The 25,475-nt window shown below is 46.6% G+C and overlaps 1 long non-coding RNA gene across 1 annotated transcript; it reads left to right on the forward strand.

Annotated features, from left to right (window-relative positions):
- Nucleotides 1–1,045: 1,045 nt before the first annotated feature.
- LOC129387404 (uncharacterized) lies at nucleotides 1,046–3,871 on the forward strand. The gene is made up of 3 exons (XR_011892609.1): nucleotides 1,046–1,152; nucleotides 2,001–2,139; nucleotides 3,144–3,871. It is a non-coding gene; the product is annotated as an uncharacterized lncRNA (long non-coding RNA).
- Nucleotides 3,872–25,475: the final 21,604 nt, after the last annotated feature.

Here is a 25,475-nt window from a genome sequence, read left to right on the forward strand (position 1 = left end):
TTCAAGTTTATAACCGAAAGAACTACAAATAGTTTACTGCTAATCTACAAACACTGAAGTTGACGGTTTCCAAACAGGTTTTGTGCAATAAGTAGATCACCCTGTAGACAATATATACATAATACAGGCAATGTACGTTCTCAAAGGAGCCTGTGCGTTTTATGTGCATCTTTCTGAAGTGCACAAATAAAACCGGTCCTGTCAGACGTTCTACATCTCTGCATATCTTAGGCAACTGTGGCATTTTATTTTGTCTCTTTATTTTGTGCTGTAGCATGGCGATGGCTGCTAAATAAACCTGGGCCGTATTCTGTAGCGCTTCCTTTTGGAACCGGTTCCTTTTGGCTGTTGCCATTGGTCGGCGCTTCGTTGTCGTCATCCCCGGTGGGCGGGACGACAAATTTTGATGACGTCACACAGGTTGCCAATCTTCTGGAAAGGAACCGGTTCCCTGCTAGGAGAGGAACCGCGAAGAAGTGGTTCGCTCGAGGGTCGCGCGCGGGGGCGAGCATGATGTCGAGGGTTGCTAGGGCAACCGTGGCTGCCGGCTAATCTCGCGCCAGCTGACGAGCCGGCACCTAGACGAGACGAGACAGAGACGGCAATGGCGGCTCCTTTGGTTGTGTTGCTGGCGAGTGCCGAAAGACAACGACGCGACGAGAGGCAACGACGCGACGCGTTCGGCATGGCCGAAGAAGAGTTTCGAAAGCATTTTAGGCTCTCCAAAGACATAGTGTGACGTCTTTGCGATGAGCTGGAAGGACATCTCGGACCTGAAAGATTTCGTGGTGTCGACGCTACGATGAAAGTGCTGTGCGCGCTGCGGTTTTTTGCCACCGGGAGCTTTCAAAAGTGCGTCGGGAATGAAGAAGCGATTGCACTGTCGCAGCCTTCGGTCAGCCGGGTCATTACTGCCGTCGCCAAGGCCATTACGGTTGTGGGCAAAGAAAAAAGATTGGTTAGATTCCCATCCACGGCGCAACAGAAAGCCGCCGTCAAGAAAGGCTTTCTTAGCCGTGGAAAAATTCCAGGAGTTGTAGGATGTGTGGACGGGAGTCTAATAGCCATCGTTCGCCCTAAGAAGCTCGGCCCTGGCGAAACGGAATCGTATACTGGAGCCGTAAAGGGTATTACGCCCTCAACTGCATGGTCGTGAGTATTGTTCATTGACAAATATTTTCGATATGTGTTTGCGCGAGTGCACGTTGTAAAAAACTTCGTTTCGTTATTTTTCATCAATTGCCCGTAATACTTCCGTTCCTATTCGAGAAAGTAGCGTTTGTGTTGTATGTGTAATGACGACTTTGACCTTGGCAATAGAACACGGCCGCACTTTTTCAGTGCTCTCTAATCACAATTGAATAGCCTTTTCGATGCTACAATGTAAACACATTACGCGCGACTTAAACCGGAATAGACGCCGTAGCAGTGAAGGGAGTCTTCGTCTGCGAGTGATCCTAACAGAAGACGAGCCCTTGTGATTCTTATTCGACGTAAAACTAAAGCATTGTGGCCAACAGACTGTAAACGTGAAAAGGAGCATCCCATCAATGAAAATGGTGTGAGGGAGAATGAGAATGTGTGGACACCCATTTGCTCTAGCTGTTAATACGGCACATGCTGCCAGTTCCGCGTTCTTTCGCTTGTAATAGGCACTTTGTCTGGAAAAACAAAAAGAAACAGAGGTGGCACTCTCTAGCAGAATCTTGTACAATATGGACGGAAGAAACCAAAGGAATTATTTTGCACATTGTGTTCTGACCGCACGCCATACATGAGCACATGTACACATGCCAACATTGCACTTGTAGGTTAAGATGACATTGTTATCATGCTGATGATTAGTTCAACTGCCTACGGCGTATGTTGATATCTCCTTTTCTGTAATTGTGTTGGCTGACTGAACAGTAACTGATTGGCAAGTAGTTTTGTAAGCAAAAGTTTGTGCCAGATATTTGTTGCAGTGGCATTGACACCTTCTCTTTGCTTTCCCTTACGAGGTGTGTGATGCAAAGCTGAATATCCTGGCAATTGACCCACGGTTTCCGGGATCGTGCCACGATTCTTTCGTTTGGAGGCATTCTGCATTTCGCCGCCGCCTCACTCGTGGCCTGTTACTTCATGGAGAAGTCTTGCTTGGTAAGTGCACCTAAAGTAGCAGTGCTTCTTCCACATGTAAAACATACACAGTCAAATAGTTTTGCATCCTAGCAAGCTTTAAGAAAGCGTGATTTGCTAGAAATGTGTTGTGAATGCAGCAGTACCTAATGAACCTGCAGCGACTATCGAGAGAAACATGTCTCTCTTAGAAGGCAGATATTTTTACCAGCATGTATACAACAGCTGACATGTTATTCTGTTTATTTACTTATTAATTTCAATACACTGAATGCCACGTGGAGCGTTACAGGCAGGGGTGTAATTCTACAGAACACGTCGAAATGGCAGTTTTCGAGTATGATGGAAAAGGGTTGGTGACAATGGACTCGGGTAGCTGGTTCCTGGTCACTGTCCTTGGAACGAAGGAATAAGCGTGTGCGTGAAACTTTCGGCATCGACGTTAGTGATCGGTGTAGTATATAATGTAGAATAGTGCAAGTTTCGCTATTTTTCTTTGTGTCACAATGTCTGCAATTTTTTTTTGTTGCAGCGACATGTGGTGCTGGAGTGATTAGAAAGGATCAAACGGGTAGCTCGAGTTCGGGTACCATCACGAGAAGAGGTACGAAAGGTAGAGTAAGGATCCCAGATACTGGCAGCATATTCGAGAGTAGACCTTAGAAGTGTTTTATAAAATAACACTTCTGAAGAGAGAAGAGCTAATTAGTTTTAATGGAGGATGTACATTTAGGGAGGGGCAAATGGGATGAACGGAGCAGAAAACCACGAGTATGAAATAAATATTACATGTCCAACTTAACCCAAGAATGAGATTTGCAGCCAAGACAACAGGTGAAATTGGGCTTTTCTTTAAAATGAGTCGAACTTTCTTTACAACTTTCTGGGAAGGTCAATGTTTGATGGATATTGCAACAATAAATCCAAGACCCGCTGCTGTTGCAAAAGGGCCGTTGCGTAGACTGTGATCTTGCATTGTGCCTTAATGTATCCACGTTCGTTCACTGACATGCAACACTTTACAGGGGACTCTGGGTACCCGCTAGAGCCATGGATCATGACTCCTGTGCCTGGTCACCCAAATTGCCTCACGGCAGAGGGGCGGTATAATGAGGCACACGCATCAATGCGAAATGCCGTTGAGCGGTGCATAGGAGTCGTCAAGAGCCGCTTCCGATGCCTGCAGAGGTATCGGGTGCTCCACTACTCGCCTCAGAAAGCAGCCACTATTGTTGCAGCTTGTGCAGCGCTGCATAACCTCTGCCTTGCAGCAGGCGTGCCTCTGCCAGACGACCCAGATGACGACGGTGCACATGACGACAGCGCACAGGAGCCAGCCCGGGCACAAGTGCCGCTTCAAGTACAGGTGCCACCGCAGGCGCACCCTGTACAGCCTTCTCGAGCTTTGTTTCAAAGAGGCCGTGCGGTGCGTGAATCCATAGTTGGTGTGTTTCGGCTGCCCAGAAATTTCCGCATTGCCTACCTGCAAAGTGTGCGCCGGCGCATTCGCTGGCAAATGAGGTGGAGACATGTGCTGGTGTAACATGTTTTATTTTTATTTTCATGAAAGTAAATAGGCCGTGCACTTCAACATAACAGACTGCGTGGGCTCACATGTGGCTAATCATAGTATGCTGCATACTGCAGTAGTGAAAAGCACATGATTTGTCTATGTTGAGCATGACAGATACACATGCAGTGACAAATAACCATGTGCCATTATTTTACTCCTTTGCTTTGTTCACTGTGCTTTTGAATAGTGTCTCGCCAGGGGATTTTCTTTAAATAAAGGTTATTTCCAAGGTGAATGGCAACCAATCTTGCATTGTTGAATATTGCTTTGCAATGCCTATTTTACTGTGCAGTATGCATTGTTCCAAAGATGTCTGTTCATGTGTGACACGCAAGAACAGCATGAGTTACACAGCAACTGAAATGTCGTTCAGCAATCTGTATAGCACATATTGAAACGTATAGCAACAAACGAGACATGTCAAGCACTTATTGCAGCAGGATTTCTTTAAATAGCAGACACTCATGCTTACTATTGCTTTGTTTAAACTCAAGAGTTGCTTCAACATTGCATTTCTGGCACGCATGATTTCACATAATGCTCGTAATTGCTGCTTAACAAGGTGCAACAATGTAAACAAAATCATGACAATGAAACATTTCTTTATTTATTCATTTTATTCATTGGGTACCTGCTTCGCCATTCAGGCATTACAGCAGGGAGGGTACAACTTATATAAATGAACACTCAAAATTACATTCATAAAGCATGGAAGAAATCATCATTTGAACAAATACAGACAGTGTCAGGTGGTAGAGTATTCCAGTCTCTTATAGTACGAACATAGAAAGAGTAGCGGAAAGCGTCGCTCTTAACCCTCTATTGCATGGCGTCCCATATTTGGCACATACCGGTTACCATTCTTTTTCGCGTGTGTGAGATTCCCAGTTGAGAATGTGATACCGTCAGAGTAAATCTCGTAGTTATGCGCACTTATTATGGGCAAGTGCTGCCATCTCTTGAGTGATACGCAAAACAGAGGTGAAGTAGATTTTGGGATGCGACGTGAAACTCGGAGGGGGCAAACACGAGCAATTGTTTTTTTTTTCTCTGAAACGTTCGACCGCAGAAACATAGAAAAATTATTTTGGCATATTCTTTGGCCTCGCCAATTCAAGGCAGTTACTAGTTTTCTCAATTTTGCCTGCAACTACAGCAGAGAAACTGAAATCGGTGTGTGCCATATTTGGCACAGTATGAACTTGAAATACAAAATATGGTAACGTGCTGCCATCTGTTCAATAGCCCGAAGCTGCAGGTCGCTCTATCACAAGATGTAATTTTGACGATCGGTACGGTGAGGGCGAATTGTCTACCAAACAGCCGCCTGAAAAGTGAAAAGGAACTGAAATGTAAAGGACGTGGTGCTTCAGAGGCACTCACAAGCGCGATAGTTGACGTAGAGTTATCGTGTGTGCGTTGATACGATAACCGCGCCGTGACATTTCTGTCGAGCTTTGTTGGGAGAGATCCAGTCCAAAAGACTAAGCGCTGGTTTACCTCCGCCAGGGTGTTTCGCGAAATTGATTGCCCCAGCGTAGTAAAGGTCCATAACAGGCACATGGGTGATGTCGACCTGCTGGACTCTCTGTTTGGACTTTACTGCATACATATCAGATGTCGAAGAAAAGGCACTTTCGAATTTTTACGCCTATGCTAGACTTATCGGTAGTAACAGCATGGGTATTGTACAGGAGGGTGCAGGAGCAGCTTAGGAGGAGACAAGTACTACCGCTGGCTCAATTAAAAGCAGAAATTGCAGAATGCCTTACCTCGCATAACAAGTGCCTACCCAACTAGCGACCAGGAAGGACTTCTAGTCAGTACATCGAATTCCATGTTCAAGTCAAAAAAGCACAGGAACCAGCGGCCGCAATGCCACCCAAAGACGACCGATCTGACCAAGTCAGCCACTGGCCAGAATTTGACGAGAACAAACAAAGATGTAAGCGGCCACCTTGCACAAACAAGTCGTTGGTAAGATAGAGGAAGTGAAACATTCATCTGTGCCTGAACGCAGCAAACAACTGTTTCATTTCATTCCCCACATCGCACTAAAAAGACCACCGTCCGTGAAGCTTCGTTTTCCGCCCATGGCAGCAAGAGCGCTCAGCCATCTTCATGGTGTGCCATATTTGGCACAAAGCTTTATCTTTGTTATTACAGTCGTGTTTGTTCATTCAATCAATAATGAAAGCTGAAAAAATGACTTTCATAATTCATGCAATAGAGGGTCAAAAGGAATCTCACATATCTTTAATTTGTGATCTCGCCTTTTAGAAACATATGTGGGCGGCTGAAAATACAATTACCTGGCTATCCCCGTATTAGAGTGCTATATGTTATGAAGAAATTTTAATCTGAGATTTCGGCGATGGTGTTCAAGAAGATGCCAATTTAATGCTTTTTTGCTTTCTGTCATGCTAAGCATCCTGTCATAATTGCCAAGGACCAACCGAACTGCCCTGTTCTGCACTTTTTCTAGTTTATCTACAAGTTCCGTAGCATATGGATCCAAGCAAACACACGCATACTCCAGTGTATTGCGCACATGTGTGAAATACAGTTGCCCCCTAAGTTTCTGTGGCAAGCTACTAAAGTTACGTTTCAAAAAATCTAATGCTCCGACAGCCTTGTTCCTAACATGAGTAACGTGTCTGTTCCACATTATATCAGCAGATAAAAATACATCTAAGTATTTATATTCTGACACTTGTTCAAGAGTAGCATTATTTATAGTGTTACGATTGCTGTCGTATGAGCTCTTCCCGGTAAAGGTGACGTGGACACTCTTTTTCTCATTCAGTAACATTTTCCATTTTTCACACCATGTGGCAATCAAATCCAAATCGTGTTGTAGTGCTTGTTGGTCAGATTCGCTGTTGATGACCCTATATACTATACAGTCATCTGCAAACATTGAAATATTTATTTATTTATTTACATGTACCTTACAGGCCTTCGAGAAGGTATAGTGTAAATGGGGAAATACGGTAACATATTAGTATGGAATCGGGAAGGAAATAAACATTAGCATAATGAAAGGAGCACGCACAGAACATGGAAAATTATTACATTAGCAAATACAATATGTAGAGCAATAACAATAAATTGTAAACAACAACATAATAGCATAATAACATTGAAAACGTTTTTGCATGTTATAGAGTAGTAAGTATTGCAAAGAAATTGGGACCACTGAAATTCTCTAACTTGTAGAAAAAATGCAAGAAAATTACAAAAGACATGACGTGTTTAGACGGTTGAAACGGCATATTGATCGTTTAGCAGATTGCGAAATGCAGTGTGTTTAGATTGGCATGCAATGGTATCTGGTAGTGCGTTCCCGGGGCAAAGTTGAAAAATTAAAAGCGTGTGTGTTGCCATAAATCGCGACAGCGCGTCGACTTGGCGTTGGCCTATTGAAACCCATCCGCTGATGTTCACCTCTTCGTCGGGCTCGAAGAACGGCGGGCAGACTCCGATGGCGCTCGCACTTCCAACTAGGGAGAGGATGCGCCCTCGCGGTCCGGGCAGGCTGCCTCCTCCGGTTTCTCTGTGATTAACACGTTTGTTAGAATATGGTGCGCAAAAGCTCCGTCAACGAGTGTGCTTACCTGCTTTCGGCGGGCAAGGCGGCTGCATCACGGCGGGCGTTATACACATCTTTCTTCCACACGCCGCGCCATTGGGCTGCAGTTTTCCCTGCCGGGCCCTTAGCGTTCAGCAAGGCAGTCACTTGCTGCCAGAGCTCCTCCTTGCGCGCCGCCGTCAGCTGTTGACCCAGCACACACGACGCCTTCGCAAGGTAGGGGTGCTCTTCAACAAATGACACGAGTATATCGCGCTGCCTCGCTGAAACATGAGGACCCAGTTTCGGATTCGGTGCGCAAACTGGCAAGTCCAAAACGTAAACAAAGCGAGGCAACTTGTTTGCATAACGTATGGCACACCACCTAGCGACTAAATAAGAAAACAACACAAATAAAATTACAACTCCCAGTAGCGGTCAGCACCGCAAGCTCACATTTATTACTGAAAATATATTTGCAAGTGTTCTATACAAACCAATGTTTTTTTATCAAACAAGCAACATCCTTCAATTGCTATACCGTCCCCCAAGTACAAACAAAAATGATGACGTGATCTTCCGGCAGACAGCCGCTCGTTGATTGGTTCCCCTCACGCCGCCCCGTTCCACTCTTTCTCCGAGTGACGTAATCCAGACGTAACAGCCAAAGCGAACCGGTTCTAAAAGGAACCGCTACAGAATACGGCCCCTGCTTCTGCAGTAAAGAAACATCCGGAAAACATGGGGCTGTCCGTTTCATAATGCCTTTGTAGTGCTACTGGCACGCCGTAGCAGCGGCATCATGGTATTTGTATCAAAACTGCCACTGGTAATTATCCATGGTATCGGCTGAGATAAATACCCCATGGTTATGTAGTCGTCTGGGCATTAACACGTCCTAAGATTTGCTTTGTGATAATTTTGGTGAAGCACGAGTTACAGCCGTTTCTCGTAGCCTTGCTCCTTCCGAAAGAGCCCACGTATTGGTGGCAGACGGAATTTCCGAAACGCTAGAATTCCACGGTAAACTATATAATTATGAGAAGTAAATGAAACTCGGCGTAATGTTAAGCGCCCGATATACTCCAGCGTTTTCAGCGCACCGCACCACTTTGACTGAAGTTAGCTACGTCGCGTGGACGACGGTGAGCTGATGCTGCAACCGGCGGTAACCGCGCCTACGTTTCACTTCGCTATACAACCGCGTTGCGCATGCGCAGTGATCCGCCGCAGCGGACACGCTTTGGAAAACTCCCATTCCGCAGCGTGGTCACGGCTTTTACTGCAGCCTGGCATTGCGTCATTCTCTTGGAGGATAGAAAAAAGGACTAGGAGGGAGCATCAAGTGACTCTGCTAGCCTCGGTAAGCAAACCTCCTCTGAAGCCGCCCCTCCCGCTAGCCGGAGACTTGTGCGCGGCACCTTTTCGGTAGGAAGAGACCCATATTGTTGTCGGACCATTCGTGTTTGTTTGGTACGTGCTAACGCTTAATGGGTTAGTGGCGCCTGTCGTGAAAGGCATGGAGGCGCGTAGGTAGTAGAACGCGAGGGTTTCTGCTACCGCGAAAGTCGTTTTTCGCTTAAAATGCGTTGCCTGAAAAGGCGGAGAAAGACTGGGGAGCCGGATCCCTGAAGACATAAATTTCAAAGCATCACTTGCGCTTTCCACCGTAGTTAGTCGGCGCTCTCACCTCGACGCCCCTCCAGACCATGCTGGCCCGAGTGTGATCTACTGTTTCGTCAAATCAGCTGTTGTGTACCTCAAGGTCCCGCGCGTATTTTCTTGCTAATTTTTCTTCCGCTTTCTTCCACCTACATACCATGAGACGAGATTCCTTAGGATAGTTATTAGTCGCGTGTTCGCTTATTATTAAGTCTGCTGGGCGCTTTTCGTTCTAAAAAAATAAATAGCATTACTCTGAACTCTAAACGCCGAAGTCGTCGCCTTTACTTGAGATTTGCGTGCATTTCTTGTAAGATTGTGTGCTGCGACGACCTTAAGCTGTTGAGACGTGCCTAATGAGTTCTCGCCCGTTTGTTGACCGCCAGAAGAACGACAGCATCGACTGGGACCAACTGCCATAACATTGGGCCGACGCGTCCTAAATATGGTCGGGGTCCCCGGCTCACCAGTCCATCGTGGGGCACATGATGGGACGAATTTTTTTCACGTGGAAAAGCAGTCGCTACGGACTCAGAACGCTCGCTCATCGCCTGCACATGTTTGCAGGAGCGAAACACATCATATTGTTTCCCAGAAGAAACGCGACCCAAGCGCGACGAATCGCTGTTGGAAGGGCTCGGGGTTGCCTTTACACGTTTGCAGGGCGAAAGGTTTCCTCGTTTCCCTGAAACCGCCCTGAAACGCGACCAGTAGTCCTTCAGGCGGCCGTCGCAGGTCGGTGGGCACAATGACGGTTAGTTACCCAACGCCTTCGTTCGCTACAGCCTCGGTGCATGTATGGTGCTTGTTTAAGTGGCGCGCCGAGTGGTGGTTCAGTGCATTACCTGACTGACATAACAGAGACTCGAGTGCTTCACACATTTGAATTCCTTCACTCAACCTCGGCGGGGATTCGCCACGCCTACAAAGCGCGCATAATTGAAAACCCTCACTGCAGATGCCACTAATGCCAGCCGACTTAATCTACCGCTTGCCTGTCACGTGAGGACAAATTTCCCATCATCCGATTCCTCTAATTTTTTTATGAATAGGCTTCAAAATTGTCACCTTACGCTCCTTATTAGTTTTTTGTTTTTCCCTTCCTCTGTGGTCACTTTGCCCGGTCAGCGCGAGGACTGCTGGGATACGTGGCAGGCGCGGCTCGGCGCGGCTCGGCTCGGCGCGCGCAAAATAGGAAAGGAGGCGTTCACGCGCCAACAACGTTGGAACGCGCGCAACGGCTCCAGACACGGCGGCTGAGGCGTATCGTTGGAATATAGACACCGGTTGTTCGCCACCGTCACGTCGCGGAGGTCGACGCGCGCGCACGCGCTACGTCGAAGTATAGCTGCGTCTTAATTCTTCTTAGCAGGCTCTCGTGCAATGAGTTTTTCGGAGATAGATTGGGAGCTACAAGGCATTTGCGAGAAAGTTAGCTCAGCCGCATAGCATACTCTGCTGATGGACTACGTCACAACGAAATCCCGAGTTGTGAGCCCTATACAGTTTCGCCGTACACATAATAAATTTAGAATTTCACTGTAAACACAATAAAAAGGCAACCAGCCCTACTAGAAAGGGGCCACCTTTAGAGGTTTTTTATTGCCTTCATTGAGGAGCAATCGTAGGCCGCGGACACTCAATAAGGACGCTACAGAACAAAAGCGAACAAAAGTAGAACTCAAACAGTGCGATGCAGTATATTTAGCATTAGGTGGCAACAAAATATGAACCTAAAAAATATTTAGCGCGACCTTTCCGGATTCGACTTTGCGTGCACTAAGACTCTCACGATCTCGTGGTATGGTTGTTCAACCGATTAATCTACAGATGAACGCAACCGCGGACGAACACAACACAGAGGCGCTCGTCTTCCTGATTGGTTAAAATCCAGCCAACTTTCGAGATGCACTACACGGTAGCCAACCAGACGCAATTCTGGTTAACATTCCTACGTTATCACTTTTTTCCCCCTCCTCCTTCTTCACATGGTCTGCTTTGCGGCTAAAACTGGGCACTTCAAAAACTGTGCAGACGCCCACTAAGATGGTGGCACCCAAGTCCTGATTGAGAATACTTCAATACACCGTAAAGGAGCAGCGTCATTGGAATACAAAGAGTGCACTGCTAGAAAACACAGTTTAGCCTAAGGAAGGCTGGCTTATACGTACCTTGAATCCTGTCTCTTATCCTTCTTTTTCACATGAAAACAGTGAGATTATAATCTCATTGTTTACATGTCTACATGGCGAAAGTGTGTGGAGTTATATTGCCAGAATTCTTTAAGAATTCGCCACTTCGTTTGCTTTTACTTAATTCAGGGCGGCTCCTTGTTTTTCGCAGACGGGGTATTGATTTATCGAATGGCGCGCTGCCTTTGAATCCTGTGGTTGCTTTGTGTATGTCCTGCTCAGACCGCGTCATCCGTTCGATACGGTTGTAGCATGCGAAGCTGGAATAACGAGATTGGCCAGCCTCGAGATGACCACATGTCTTCGCTATTTTTACCCAGCACAAGAAAATCAACATTCCCTTTGGAAACAGCGAAAATTTCAATCGCTGGACTCGTATACATATGTCTGTCTTGATACAGACACGTCTCGTTACGCATGGCCCGCAGATTCTTTCATAATTGTAGTGTACAAGCGAGCTCTGTCAAACAGTTTTTCTTTTCCGTGTGGTTAGCAATTGTAAAAAATACCGGTCAATAGTTATGTTTCGATGTGCCACGGCTGACGTACTTGTACTCGTGACTCCTGGAGATTTTTCGCTCATATTGAACATTGCAATCGTGTACTCGGAACAATCGCAGAACTTCTACTCGTCGTGTCTGCTACCAGCATGTTGAATGTGGACGCTACCGGATTACTATAGCAACGCGAGAGCCTTTAATAGTACGGTTGTCTTCTGAAAGAACGAACTTGATTCTTTATTGTGAGTTCTGAGGTTTCTCAGCAAGGTTAAATTCAGAAGAACTTGCTACGAATAAGCTCATGAGTGGCCTGACTGAATGTGCTTGTTGGATTTATTCCGGATACTTAAGAATAACACTTTAGTTTGGAGTGCTACAATATATAGAGAGAAGTGAAGTTTGGCTGTCGTTTTAAAACTCGTTCATTTCATCCAAGTGTGGGAACGTGGTGCATGTGATATTCAGAATAATAACATCTTTGGAAAGCTTTATAAAACGGTAATTCTGTTTAAGGCGAAAATTGATAAACCACGCTTTTTGAGAATAAAGAAGCTGGCGTTAGTAGTAACCTAATGCATGAACCAAACATAATTAACACACAATGAACAATCATGCAAAAGTTACTTTTGTTGTATTGACAATACTTTGCGGCGGAGGATCTGATATCCGGCAATATTCTGATGAGTATTCCGACAAAAATTCAATTTCTCTGCAATACTGGATAAACTCTCGCCATGAAGTGGTCTTTTTCTCTTGCACCAATCACCAGAAAAACATACAGCACCCCCTTCTTGCGGTTATTCCGAAAGCATGGACAATCTGGTCAGATTTCATGAAGATATTTTATAAGGAATTGGTAACAAAAATGGCCGTGAACTCCAAAACTACAGTTTTTCTTCTGAGTGCGCCCGAAAAACGAGCCTTGTGCTCTAAGCGCATACTAGGGAACCCTGTATATGTGTACATGACTGATTGGATAATCTTGCCCGTTAGCGAATCCATGCCGAAGCACACAGATATACGTCAAGTTAGAGAGAAATTAATGACTTGCAAGTGGAATGTTTCTGTCATATGCCCATTGACAGATGCTCAACAGTGTCTTTCGCTTACTGGTGTAAGTGCAGTGGCCCATCAGTATGGTAATTACGTAAGCAGAGAGAACATCGTTCCAATCCATGTTTTCAGGGCAACAGATCAACTTTGGCTGCCTTCACAGGCGGAATCCAAGAGGTCAAGCAACTTACGGCTGCTCAAGCAAATTATACTATGATTTATTCGGTGTCCTGGCAAGCATAAATGTGACACATAAGCTCATAGAATATAGCGACTTAAGAACAACCGTCTTATCTCTTGTTTCTGGAGAAACGGATGTCATGATATCGCCGATAAAGGAGGAAGACCAAGGCCTCACCTACTTTTTATATCCTTGTCCGATAAGATTTACGCACGAAACGTTTTACGTGCGCAATGATCAGTCCCACGTCAAGTTGTCATCTTTCGAGCTATTTAAATCTTCATATGTGGGTATTACCTACACAGTTTTTGCAATGCTGGCAACGCTGCTGGTCCTGAGCGTCTTCGACTATCTTGACTTACGCCACATACATATGGAGGCATTGGTGGACTCGGGAATGGTCCTTGTGGCTTCCTTTTTGGCAACCTCGATGCCTATTGACGAGGGCTATTCAAGAAGACGCCGGCGGTTTTCGAAATTAGGGCGCCTGATAATTCTCGGTGTTTGGGTGCTCGGAATTTTTCCATTGTCGGCTTATTTTCGCAGCGAACTCACGTCTCGTATTTTAGTCACGCTTCCACCGGACCCCGTGGACACGAAAGAGGAGCTGGAAGCGGCACTTGATAAAATGCAAATTTTACCGTGCTTAGTGAGAGGTGGTTGCTTCCACGGTATTGTCGACGGTGTTTTTTCTTACACCAACGACACTCTGGACAGCAAGCTTAAGCACGCTTTCCAGGCAAACAAGAGAGACACTGACCTGATGTTTGGCTCGAGCAAAGAATGCCTTCGTTGCGCAAGTAGGCCTGGCTTCGTGTGCTTGCTTTGCGAGCTTGAAGAATGCGCGCACAGCTTCAAGGGGGAGTACGTTGGTTCGCAGGAGCCGCTGAATTTAGCATTTGCAACCACTCCTGTTCGAAAAAACTTCCACCTCGCTCGAGCCTACGCCCAACTTCTGCAGAGATTGTTTGAGACCTCTCTACCCCCTTTGTCTAATTCGAATCCTTGTGATGGCGACACTTCAGCAGGCGCACATCTGAAAGACTTTCAAAAGGATATTTTACAAATTTTCGAACTATCCAAATTCTTCGTGTTCATCTTGTTGCTTATGACATTTTCATTTTTGACGTTTCTTCTGGAATTATTAGTGGGTAGCTTTTGTAAACATTAAGTACCATTTAGGCGGTGATGTATATGACGCGTTTTTTTTTTTCTTTTTGAACATTTTCGGTCGTGCGTCTAATACGCACTGGCACGCTGGTTCGACGAATGTACGCGTACTTTTCACTAGTAAAAAAAGCCATGCATGGCTGCATTCTGAAAGAAATCGCATAGAAATTATGCCAGGCCGCGACGGTAACCCGACGATGATGATGCCCAAATCGGATAATCGTGTTGAGGCTGCGTCTGAGGGCGAAGCCTTCGATAACGTCGAGTGAAGTACAATACATGTAAGCTTCCTGAGCCTTACATGAGCATTAGTTCAAGTTTTATTCGGCTAGAATGTGCAGCTCGTTACATTTTAGTTTATGAAAATTTATTAAGTGAAACGAGCGAGTACGACATTTCGCGAAGAGTGTGCAAGTGTCCGTGATCTCGTTTCAACGTGCTGACTGAGTTTTAAGTAGATGCGTCGAATACACAGGCTCGTCTGATACAATAAGTAAGGGGTGCGTCTTATTGCAACGTGAATAAAGGCAACCAAAGGATTGATTTTTATTAATCGTATTGTTACACGGCAGTAGGGCAAAGTGTGACTGAACGAAGGCAACGATTTCGCGAAGCAAGCATGCAGCAGTTTCGGGCAGCCATCTTGTGTATCCAGATTTTTTTTGCAATTTGTAAATACCTCTAAATAGACATTCGCTTGACTATTTCTGCACCGTGACATTTTGATGGAGGGGCGGGGTATTCCGGAGAAACCACAGAGCTCCACACCGGTCGTCGCCTCGGTATTAACAGCACGGCGGGATCTGCGCCAGTGGCGGCAACCCCAACCATTGTCCTGGTGTATCCCAAAGATCCAGGAACATTCTGTAGAAACGACAACGTGGACGTGGAAGATTGCATCTCCATGTATGAGCGTGTGAGTACCCACAACCGACGGGATGCGACCATAATGTTGTCCAACTTTATGTTCTACTTGCAAAGCACGGCGGGAGTGAAGTTTGACGTTCACAAAGATGAGCGTATGGACTGGGAAACGTGCAAGCAGAAGCTGAAGGATTTGTTTCACTGTCCATTCGGGCGGAAGATCACCGCTAAGCATGACCTAGCGACTCCTGCGCAAACGCCTACTGAATCTTATGTCCCTTATATCCAGGACGTGCTCGCTCTGTGCCGCAAGGCTGACAGTGACATGTGCAAGTCGGACAAAGTCAGGCATGCTGTGAAGCACATCGCTGAGGATGCTTTCAATCTGCTAATGTGTAAGAATTGTGCGACAGTCTGCGATACTATCAAGGAGTGCCAGCGCTTTGAGTAGGCAAAGCGCCACAGCATTGCAACTTTGCCAACGTTGTTCGCCGGCTTGCCGAACACACCTGCGACTTCCTCATGTGAAGACAGCAGAACGAAGCTACCATTGACTTCAGAAGACGTGACACGAATTGTTCAGCGCGAAATCAAAGCAATGTCACCTGCCACCCTTTGTCCACGCTCCAGTGATCCCAACAGCTTGCCCGCAGTACCACTTGTTCACCCTAGTAGTCCGCGAATAGCTCCAAAATCTGGGAGTTCATTCCGATTCCCTGGATCGCTTCGCCCAGCCAACCGTACCCTCGAGGCTTATCGAAACCCTGCCAAATGTCGAATTGCGAAGAATTGCTTTGCTTGCCGCCGAATCGGTAACATTGCCCGCCATTTTCGCAACCGTATCGATTCTTCACTTCAGCAATCAATTTATGGTTACTTCCGTTCCGGACAGAGCCCACCGTGTTTCCAGGCACCACTTGACCAGCAACCGCCCGAAGCCGACACTACCGCTACGTGGAAAAGTTCTTCACCGTCAATCCGGCGTCACCAGTCCCGTTCGCCAGCAGCTCGTCGGCCGTCGTCCCTATGGCCTCAGGCTGGTCGCCCGTCATGCCCAATGAACCTCCGCCACTCTTCACCGGAAAACTAACTGCAGCCGCCCCCGGAGGCGATGCTGCACTGACGACTTGACCCAAAAATCTTCGGCTCATTTTACCGACCAGACGAAGGTTGATTGACGTTATAGTCGACGGTGTAAACGTTCAGGCCTTGATCGGCACTGATGCGCAACTATGCGTGATGAGTTCCCGATGGCGCTGCCGCTTTAGCAAAGTGCACACTCCTGCCGCTTCACGAACCCTCCGCGCCACTGACGGAGGAATGCGCGCCATGCTCGGAATATGCACTGCTCGCGTACGCATCGCAGGGCACTTCACCTCTGTTTTGTTTGCAGTTTTGAAACAGTGGCCTCAAGCCATTGTTCTAGGGTAAGACTTCTTATCATCTTATTCCACCCTCTTTGACTGCCGGTCCGGTATGGTTCAACTTCAAGTGCCCGATAGGTGCGACATTCCGCAAGAGACACTGCAGCGCTTATGTGCCCTCGATGACGCCCGCCTGCCACCGCAAGCCACCAAGTATGTTATGTCTTCATTTCCCCTTGTTCCTGACGGCGTCTGCATGGTGTGTCGGAGTGCTCAGGTAATGCCTGAAAGGAACGTCGTTCTTCTGCGCACCCTACTCACCGTGGCAGACAACCGAACCACACTCCCTCTTGACATCACTAACTACTTCGCACTAGTTATACCGAGAGGCATGTCGCTGGCCGATATCTCGCCTATCGATGACTGCGAGATATCTTTATTAGGCGCCGAAGTTCCACCATCATCTCCAGGCAAGTTCCATTAGTCCAAACCTACACCAGACGGCCCAAGCAAGATGATCACACCTGAGCTTCTTCCTACGCAGGTTGATGGCGTACAGGAGCTTGGAGGTTTACCGCGACATTTTTTATCTTGATGGCCGTCCTTTAGGCCATACCTCAGTGGTGACTCACCCGATATATACCGGAGACGCTAATGCCATACGTAGACAAACCTTGGAAGTTTCACATGTCGAACGTCAAGTTATACGGCACGAGGTGGACAAAATGCTGACTAAAGGCGTCATTGAACATTTAGCTAGTCCGTGCGCGTCGCCAGTTATCTTTTTAAAGAAGAAGGATGGCAGCTGGCGCTTTTGTGTCGATTACCGACATCTTAATAAAATGACGCGCAAGGACGTCTACCATCTGGCACATAAAGATAACGCCTTCGACTGACCGCCTGGAGCTAAGTACTCATCCATAGACCTTCGCTCTGGCTATAGGCAGATCTCTGTGGAAGACACGAACCGCGAAAAAAACCGCCCTTGCAACACCGTACGGCCTTAATCACTTTAGGGTGATACCGTTCGGCCTTTGTAATAATCCAGCAACTTTAGAGCGAAGGATGGACTCGAAACTTCGCAGCTATAAGTGGTCCACTTTTCTATATCATTTTGACGATGTGATAGCATTTTCGCCCTCGTTTTCAAGTTTTCCTGACAAGATTCGCGCTGTCCAAATCTTTCCCGTCCTTTCATCTATGGAAGATGTAAGAACGTTTGTTGGACTGTGCTCTTATTTTCGTCGCTTTATCAAGGACTTTGCCGACACCGCCAGCTCCTACACCAGAAAGATGCTTTCTTTTCATGGGGCCCTGCGCAAGCCGACGCTTTCACCGCCCTCTTGCGCCCGCTAAGGGCTCCCCCTTTGCTGGCTCATTAGAACCCATCTTCTTCAACTAAGGTGGATACAGATGTCAGTTGTCATACTATAGGAACTGTTCTTTTTCAACTGCAGAACAATACAGAGTGCGTTATTGCATATGCTAGCCACCTTCTCTCGCCCACAGAACGGAAGTTTTCTATCACGCAACCCTGGCGTTAGTTTGGGCAGTAGCCAAGGTGCGACCTTACTAATTTGGTCATCCATTTTTCGTTCACTGCCGACCATTCCCCGTGCTGGCTTTCATCACGCAAGTATCATACCGGACGACTGGGTCGGTGGGCGCTGCGGCTGCAACAACGCACTTTTACTATTCTGTAAAAATTCGGCCATTTGCACAAGGACGCCGGCTGTCTATCCCGTCACCCGGTCGACAGTCCAGACTATGACGCCCACAGCACCAATTTGCGTCCTGGCCATTCTAGACTTGCGCGAAATTCGCAATGAACAATGCTGTGATGATTGTTTACGTGTCTTCATTGACCCCGTAGGTTATGTGCGTCCTGAAGCGGCTGTAACCGCATTCCTACTCAGCGACGTCATTGCGTACCGTCGCAATTTTCGCTCTGATGGCCCGGAACGTTTGCTCGTGCTACTTCGACATCTTCAGATAGCAGCTTTGAGCAGCTTGAAGACGGCCACCTCGGTGTCTCCCGTACCTATGACCGTCTACGACGCCGCTTTTACTGACCCGGCCTCTATCGCTCCGTGCGCCGTTGCTACATGTGCGCTCTGTCACCGCCGTAAACGACCTGCTGTATTATCCGCTGGAAGTTACAACCCATCGATGTCCCTGCCGAGCCATTGTTTTGCGTCGGCGTCAATCTGCTAGGCCCTTTTCCAACGTCTAAAACTGACAACAAGCGGGTCGCTGTTGAGGCAGACGATTCGACGCATTACGCCATCACGCAAGCATTGGCGACAAGCTGCACTGTATGACGTCATTATACATCATGGCGCACCGAGGCAGCCGCTCATTGATCGCGGCTGCGCCTTCTTGTCCCGCATTCTCGAAGATCTTCATTCGTCTTCTGCTGTGCACAAAGCATCCACCGCATATAACGCGCAGACCAATGGTCTAATTGAGCGGTTCCACCGGACGTACGTTGCTCCATGTACGTTTCTCCGGGCCACAGCGACTGGGACGACGCATTACCGTACATAACATTTGCATACAACTCTTCCCGTCGCGAGACCGGGGGTCTTTCTCCATTTTGCAGACTGTTCGGCTTCCACCCAACTATGCCCTTCTACACACTCCTCCCACCTGCGACCAACATTCTGAGTATGCCCGCGACATCTTCGCCCGGGCTCTGAAACCTCGCCAGGTTGTCGCTCATAGCTCGCTGCCTCAGAATTTGCACAGAAGACGAGGTGCGACAGCCACCACCGGAACGTTCACTTCTCCACTGCGCCTTTAGTTGTTCTATGAGCACCATACCGCCGCAATAGATTGCCCTCAAAACTTCTCCCGCTCTACACAGGGCCTTACAAGATCCTGCACCAGCTCGGCGATTTGAACCACGAAGTATCCCCGCTGGACAATTTATCCTCTGCCCCTGTGCACAGTGATATCGTCTACGTGTCTAGGCTGAAGCAATACGTCTCCACGAATTCGCCTCTTGCATAAACACTGGCAGCGAGACGGCGGCAGTCTGAACTGGGTGTCATTTTACGGAGCAGTAGGGCATAGTTTGACTATGAATGACGGCGTCAATTTCTGGGGTATTTATGTTTTACTACTGGAACTAAGAGTGATAGGGTTAAGCAGCGGCACTACTCACAAGCCTAGGCGGCACATGTGCAATATCGTTTCTGCTGAATGTGTCACGAGTACGTGATCTATTTGGGTGAGGGCAACTGGCCAATAAACCCACACATGCTACCTGAAGGTATCAATGTTGCTGGATTCAATACCCTTCTAATGTAATGAACGAGAAGAAAGGGAACCGATGGGCCCGATTTTATTAAACCTATTGTAAGAAGGGAACAAATGAAGACACCGAGGACAGCATAGTGTTACTTACTTGTACTTACTGACTAAATGAAAAAGTGATAAATTAATGGAAATGAATGTGAGTGAAAAAACAACTGGCAGCAGGCGGAATACTAAGCCATGTCTTCGCATTACGCGTGCGTTGCTCTTACCGTCTGAGCTACCACGGCGCCATTTTCCCATGCGCTTTCTGGGGTATTTATGTATTATCACTAGAACTAACCCTGCGACTCTTTGCTAGCACCACTACTTACAAACCTTGGTGGCGTCATACAACGGTGTGACTTATACCCCGAAAAATTCAGTAGTCTGTTGTTGATCTACCAGGGCTCGGAACAGACTATGTTTTAAAGCTTGTGATGGGTCTCATCAACGGACTGAACTCCCAGAACTCCGGATAAGCGGGAATGGTTGGTCACGGCAAAGGCTGCTTTTGTACGCTGTGGTATACAACATTCAATGTTTTTGACGCCACTCTATATGCCGTTTATCGCCTTTCTTCACCCTTCGATGCGCTCCAAAAATTAGATTTCAATACGAACAATATGCGGAAATCAAAGCGATGGTTTTACTTGTCTCCACAAAGAGCACGCTCATCAAAAGAGGACGTGATTTTACGCGAAGAAGAATGAAGCCCGTCTACGACAGATGAGCCACTTGACATTCACGAAGAATGCAAGAGCTGAATATCAGCTTGTGCGGTGAACGCGAATTGTAGTGATCGTCTTCGCTAGTTTTAATGGTGAATACGGTAATTGTTGTTATCACTAGATTGTTTTACGTGTGCATAAAAAGCTATCTGCCTTCAGAATAGTCATTTCTTTACGCGATTAAAAGGTACATACTTTCACTACGTGAGAGCTGGGTTTGAGATCATGTTTGTCACATTTGTAACAGTGGATGTGTATTGCAGTGTATTGCATACGCGCACGTTACATGATGGTTTACTTGTTGGTCTGCTGACAAGAATAAACCCTTACGAGTGAATCTTTGCGCATGTCTTATAACTCGCATACGCTTTTTTTTTCTGCCAGTCGATCACATATTGCGTGGGTAAGTTTGGGCAACAGAATATTCTAAAAGCAGTAACGCCGCCAAATTGGTGCTTTAGTATATATCGTTTTTAATTCTTGTAACACCATGTTCCTTCTGTGTCATAAAGAACATTTTTGCACTCTGTGGACTGGTCCCTTTGAAGTATACCGACATATTTTCCTCGGCTTTTACAAATATACTTCGGTATAGTAAACTGAATCGCATTGCGAGCTACAATGATCATGTAGTAAGATTCAAACGCCCAGTGATTCGTTATTCGTCCGATATAAATTCCAAGTTTTCAATCTCTTCAGGTTTCACAGCTAGAAGGGGTAAGATCGCCAATTTTTCTCTGATCGAAGCAAGAGTTTGAATTGCGAAAGAAGGCTTAGTTTTATTCCTGTCTGGGCCTCGAGCGGCAAATCGCGGTGGAATTTTGCGTGCACTTGCGGGCTTCCTTCACGCTCGGAAAAACACTTTTATGTAGCACGTATTCGGCAACAGAAAGCTGTATAGGGAGCTTTTCATGTCGCTCCACAATTTTCTCATTGATGCTTTGCACCTAACTATATTTGTGAAGTCGATCAATTCGTTAAGACTAATTAACTAATTGCGCGAAAAAAAAATAGTTCTAGTATCTCCAGGCGACGGCAAACAACATTACCTTTTTTTTTTTTTTCTGTCCAGCTAGGTGGTATTCGCATATTTTTAAACTCTGCCTAAAGTTATCTGGGAAACATTGTGTATAGAAAGCACAATCGTGTTTCCTGCCCATATAATGACATAACTAAAAAAATCGTTAATCACACACTTTTCTTCGCAAAAAGTCAGCGCGAAAGATAACAGGTAGCAATGTGACGCACCTTCTAGCTAAATCGAGAACTGAAACGTTGTTCTACTTAACTTGGTGACAATGAGCGGCAGTACTTGTGGAGATGTTAGCACTCGAAAAAAGCCCTCGATCGTGTGTGTTTGGGGGAAGACTCCCTATCAACCGTGCTCCGTGGGACGTCTTGTGCGCCCGCCGAGAGAACTTAATTGTGCAGGCGGGTTAAGAGCCAAAGGAGGAACCTGTGGCTTGTTTCCTGGTACTCCGGGAGAGCGCCCTAAAACATCCCCGAACATTTTCTAAAGCGAAATGCAAGTCAAGAAAAAAAATTTTGAAAGATAACACAAAGGGCAGCGCCTTGCTATCTGTCGCTATGACTAACTGATTGAGGACAAAAACATGTAGGAGAATATATTTGCAAAACGCAGAGGCACGTGTCTGTTGAAGAAAAATCCTCGTGATGATTATTCACGTTAACATCAAACATCGTGATAATGGCGCAGTGAGGAAGGTAGGAAATGTCTGCCGTAAGTGCATCTCACGTAAAGGAATTACAAACCGGCCAACGGTCCAGCTAAGCAAGAGATGTTTATTAAATTCTTGCAAAAGAAAGAAGCATGAGAGGTAGAGCTGGGCTGACATAACTTTACAATATTAGGTTAGATGTTTTAAAAAAGAAAACGCACTTCATGTAGATATAACAAAATGATATAATGAAATAAATGTAGTAGAACCTTTATTACTTACGGGTCTTACGTGAATATTCATCACCGCCCTTTTTCCAAGCGAAATGTCATACGAAATTATCATCATCGTGATCACCACCATCATCACAACGCACCCCCGTGTTGACGACCCTGTAGGTGCTGCAATTACTGTCCTCCATCAATTCACACCATCGTTGGAGGCGGGAGCAGAACACAACAGGCAATACCGAATCCCGTGTTGCAGCCGGTTTGACATATGCTCAACTCCTTCCCACCGTACAGGGTAGCAAACTAGAACTATCCCTGGTTAACCTCCCTGCTTTTCTATGGATCCTATCTCTTTCTTTTGGCAGTTACACTTAGGGGCAGCCTTGTTGCTGTCGTGCCTTGACGCAATTCACAGCAGTTTTAATTCCCAGGTGCTCACACTGCGAATGGCAGGCTATGCGGACAATTTACTCTCCGCCATTGCCAAATATCCTTTAGCAGACATGAAAGAGCCAAGGCGTGAAACGCGCAACAATCAAAAAGAGGAAAGTTCGAATGCAAGAACCGCAGTCATTCCCTATTTGCATTAAGTGTCTCATCGTATCAAAAAGGTAGCACATAAAGCAGGCATTACAGATGTTGTTTTTTTCGGCAAAAAGGAAATTCCCCAGCATGTGCCAAAAAGCGAATATAGAAGACACGAGGCCCCACACGCGTGATAAGAAACACACAAAAAAGATTGTTGATTGCTGCCACAGCAAAGTATGCGAGATCCCCCTCGTTTGCGGTCGTTGCTACATCTTCCAAACTGGCTGTTTAATTAATGACCTTCTCAGAGAACATTCCAATTTAATGAAAGGGTGTGTTGGCAGTTACCTGTCTAGCCGTGCATAGTTCTCAGTGTGGTTGTCGAGCATTGTTCGACAAATGCGAGATACTGTGGCGCTTTTATGACTAGCGTGGGCGTGAGATATACGAGGCACTTTGCATCGACAGGAAAGGCTGTGTGTGCGTGAATGTGCCTTCGCTATCCCTGCTCACGAAAGAACTCGCGTGTCTTGCACGTGGATGATGGCGACCATTTAGTTTAGCTGCTTTTTCACATTAACCATCGACGCTATTTTCTTTACAACGTATTCGTCCTATGATACGTTCTCCTCTCCCACCTGTCCATTTGAGCCCCTGCATATATTGCTGTGTACACAATAAAATATTGGTTGAAAGTCAGCACTTCGTTTGTCTCACTCACGTCTCGTAAGTATGTATTATGTATGTATTTTATGTGTGTATGCGTTCGTGTGTGTGTATGTGTGCGTGTGTGTGCGTGTGTGTGTGTGTGTGTGTGTGTGTGTGTGTGTGCGCGTGTGTGTATGTGCGCGCGCGCGTGTGTGTGTGTGTGTGTGTGTGTGTGTGTGTGTGTGTGTGTGTGTGTGTGTGTGTGTGTGTGTGTGTGTGTGTGTGTGTGTGTGTGTGTGTGTGTGTGTGTGCGTGTGTGTGTGTTCCTGTGTGTGTTCCTGTGTGTATGCGAGCTCGCTCGCATATAGGAAGTTCTGTGTTATTGCCGTCGATCAGGAAAAAACATTGTCGCTTTCAGTTAAAGGGGTCCTCAATCACCTCTCGGGGTTGGTGGAAAAACGCAGTCCGCGCATAGCATACGCCGCTGTGAGCATCTCATCCAAGTTTGGTAGTCTTGCACGGCGCGTGGAGCTAGCAAGCGAGCGCGAAGTCACCTTTCTCTCAAGCGCTCGCTTTGAAACAGAATCCTGCTCATCACTCCTTTCGGGCTGCTTTATTTCCTAATATAGCTGATTTCTATACGCGGCAGCTATTGACTAATCGCTGAGATTAATCACGAGGGGTGTTTGGATCAGTGCGCGTCTTTCTACTGGTACTGTGCATACAACGTGCAGCAAGCGCTGTTGGAGTTTGTACATGACTCGAAACTAGAACGGCTCGGGTGAAGCCATACTAGTACTTTCACTCCACTTCACTCTTTTCCAGTGCCTAGCAGAAGACTACAGCACTTCAGCTCAAGTCCAGCTCTATCTCTTTTCTAACAATAAAATCTATGCGTATTCACGAAGTTAAGTAAACAGGCTCAAGCAAGAAATATTCTGCTTTCGAATTTCGGCAATGACTAAGCACTTCCGGAGGAGCCTTACTGTCCTCGTTTTACGCTCGGTCGCGGACGTCCGCATTGGAACTAAACTTTGGCCACTCTGCTTATCAGTGTCGTAGCCATCGGGTCTCGCTAATTTCGGCTAGTTTTAGACAATCAACTAGCCTCGAACGACGCGAATCTTAAGGTCAGACCACGCGCACGCCTTCTAGCGCGGGTTCACTTGGCCCGCGCCTGTGTACACGCTTTGGTAGACTTCGCTAGTAGTGAGCTATTGACAGCACTTCAACTAGCGCAAGATTGATGTGGCTACTATCCGTCGATAAAGCTGGTGCAAGAGAATGCCAGTATACAGGTCGTACCACGGCCAGACAGGAGCATATGAGCGCAAGTCCTTTTTTTTTTTTTATCAAGCTCTGTTGTGCACAAAGCATAGGCTGCGCATGCGTATTGCAGTTCCATGTATCTGCGGTCTGCTGTGTAGCGTAGATACCGCGGCCGCAGCGGGGTGTCACGATAAGTCGGCTGGCTTACCGCACTTCGGTTCGCTGAGGACCGCCTCGTTTGGCGCGTCGCAGGCGCCAAAATAGGTAATAGTTGCAATGACGTGAACATCCAAAATAAAATTTGAACTGCGCGCCACGCCGATGTTATGCAAGTGGAGCATTGGGGGCACGCCCCGCTCTGCCGTAGCCTTCGCAGTGCAAGTCACAATAAGAAGGAATGGAAGCACCACCAACGCGAAGTTTGATTGCCAATAACTCCGCTTCCGCTAATTTTCGCATTGTGGTACTTTTATTGTGGGGAGCTATTTCTGAAAAAGTCTAATTCAACTTCGAATACATTTCTCGACTGAGATAAAAAATGGCCCCGGGTCCCCTTAAAGTGGACATTTCTTTTTCTGATTTCTTTTTCCGTTGCTTGCATCAATTTCAGTTTCCAGTGCTGACGACACAAAACAATGACAAATACGGAACACCGCATACCGAGGGTTCCGTCTAATGTGTACACGGTAGCATTAGTGACGACAAACTGTTAGCATCGTTGCTCATCGAAATTCACCATCTTAATTTACCAGTAACTTTCTTATCATTGTGATTTTGAACATGGTGGCCAGAATAAAGTAATGATTGGGTTTGCTCAGATCTTGAGAAAACAGCTCCGGCACCCC

This window comes from Dermacentor andersoni, chromosome 2 (genome assembly GCF_023375885.2).
Source record: "Dermacentor andersoni chromosome 2, qqDerAnde1_hic_scaffold, whole genome shotgun sequence".
NCBI classification, from domain to species: domain Eukaryota; kingdom Metazoa; phylum Arthropoda; class Arachnida; order Ixodida; family Ixodidae; genus Dermacentor; species Dermacentor andersoni.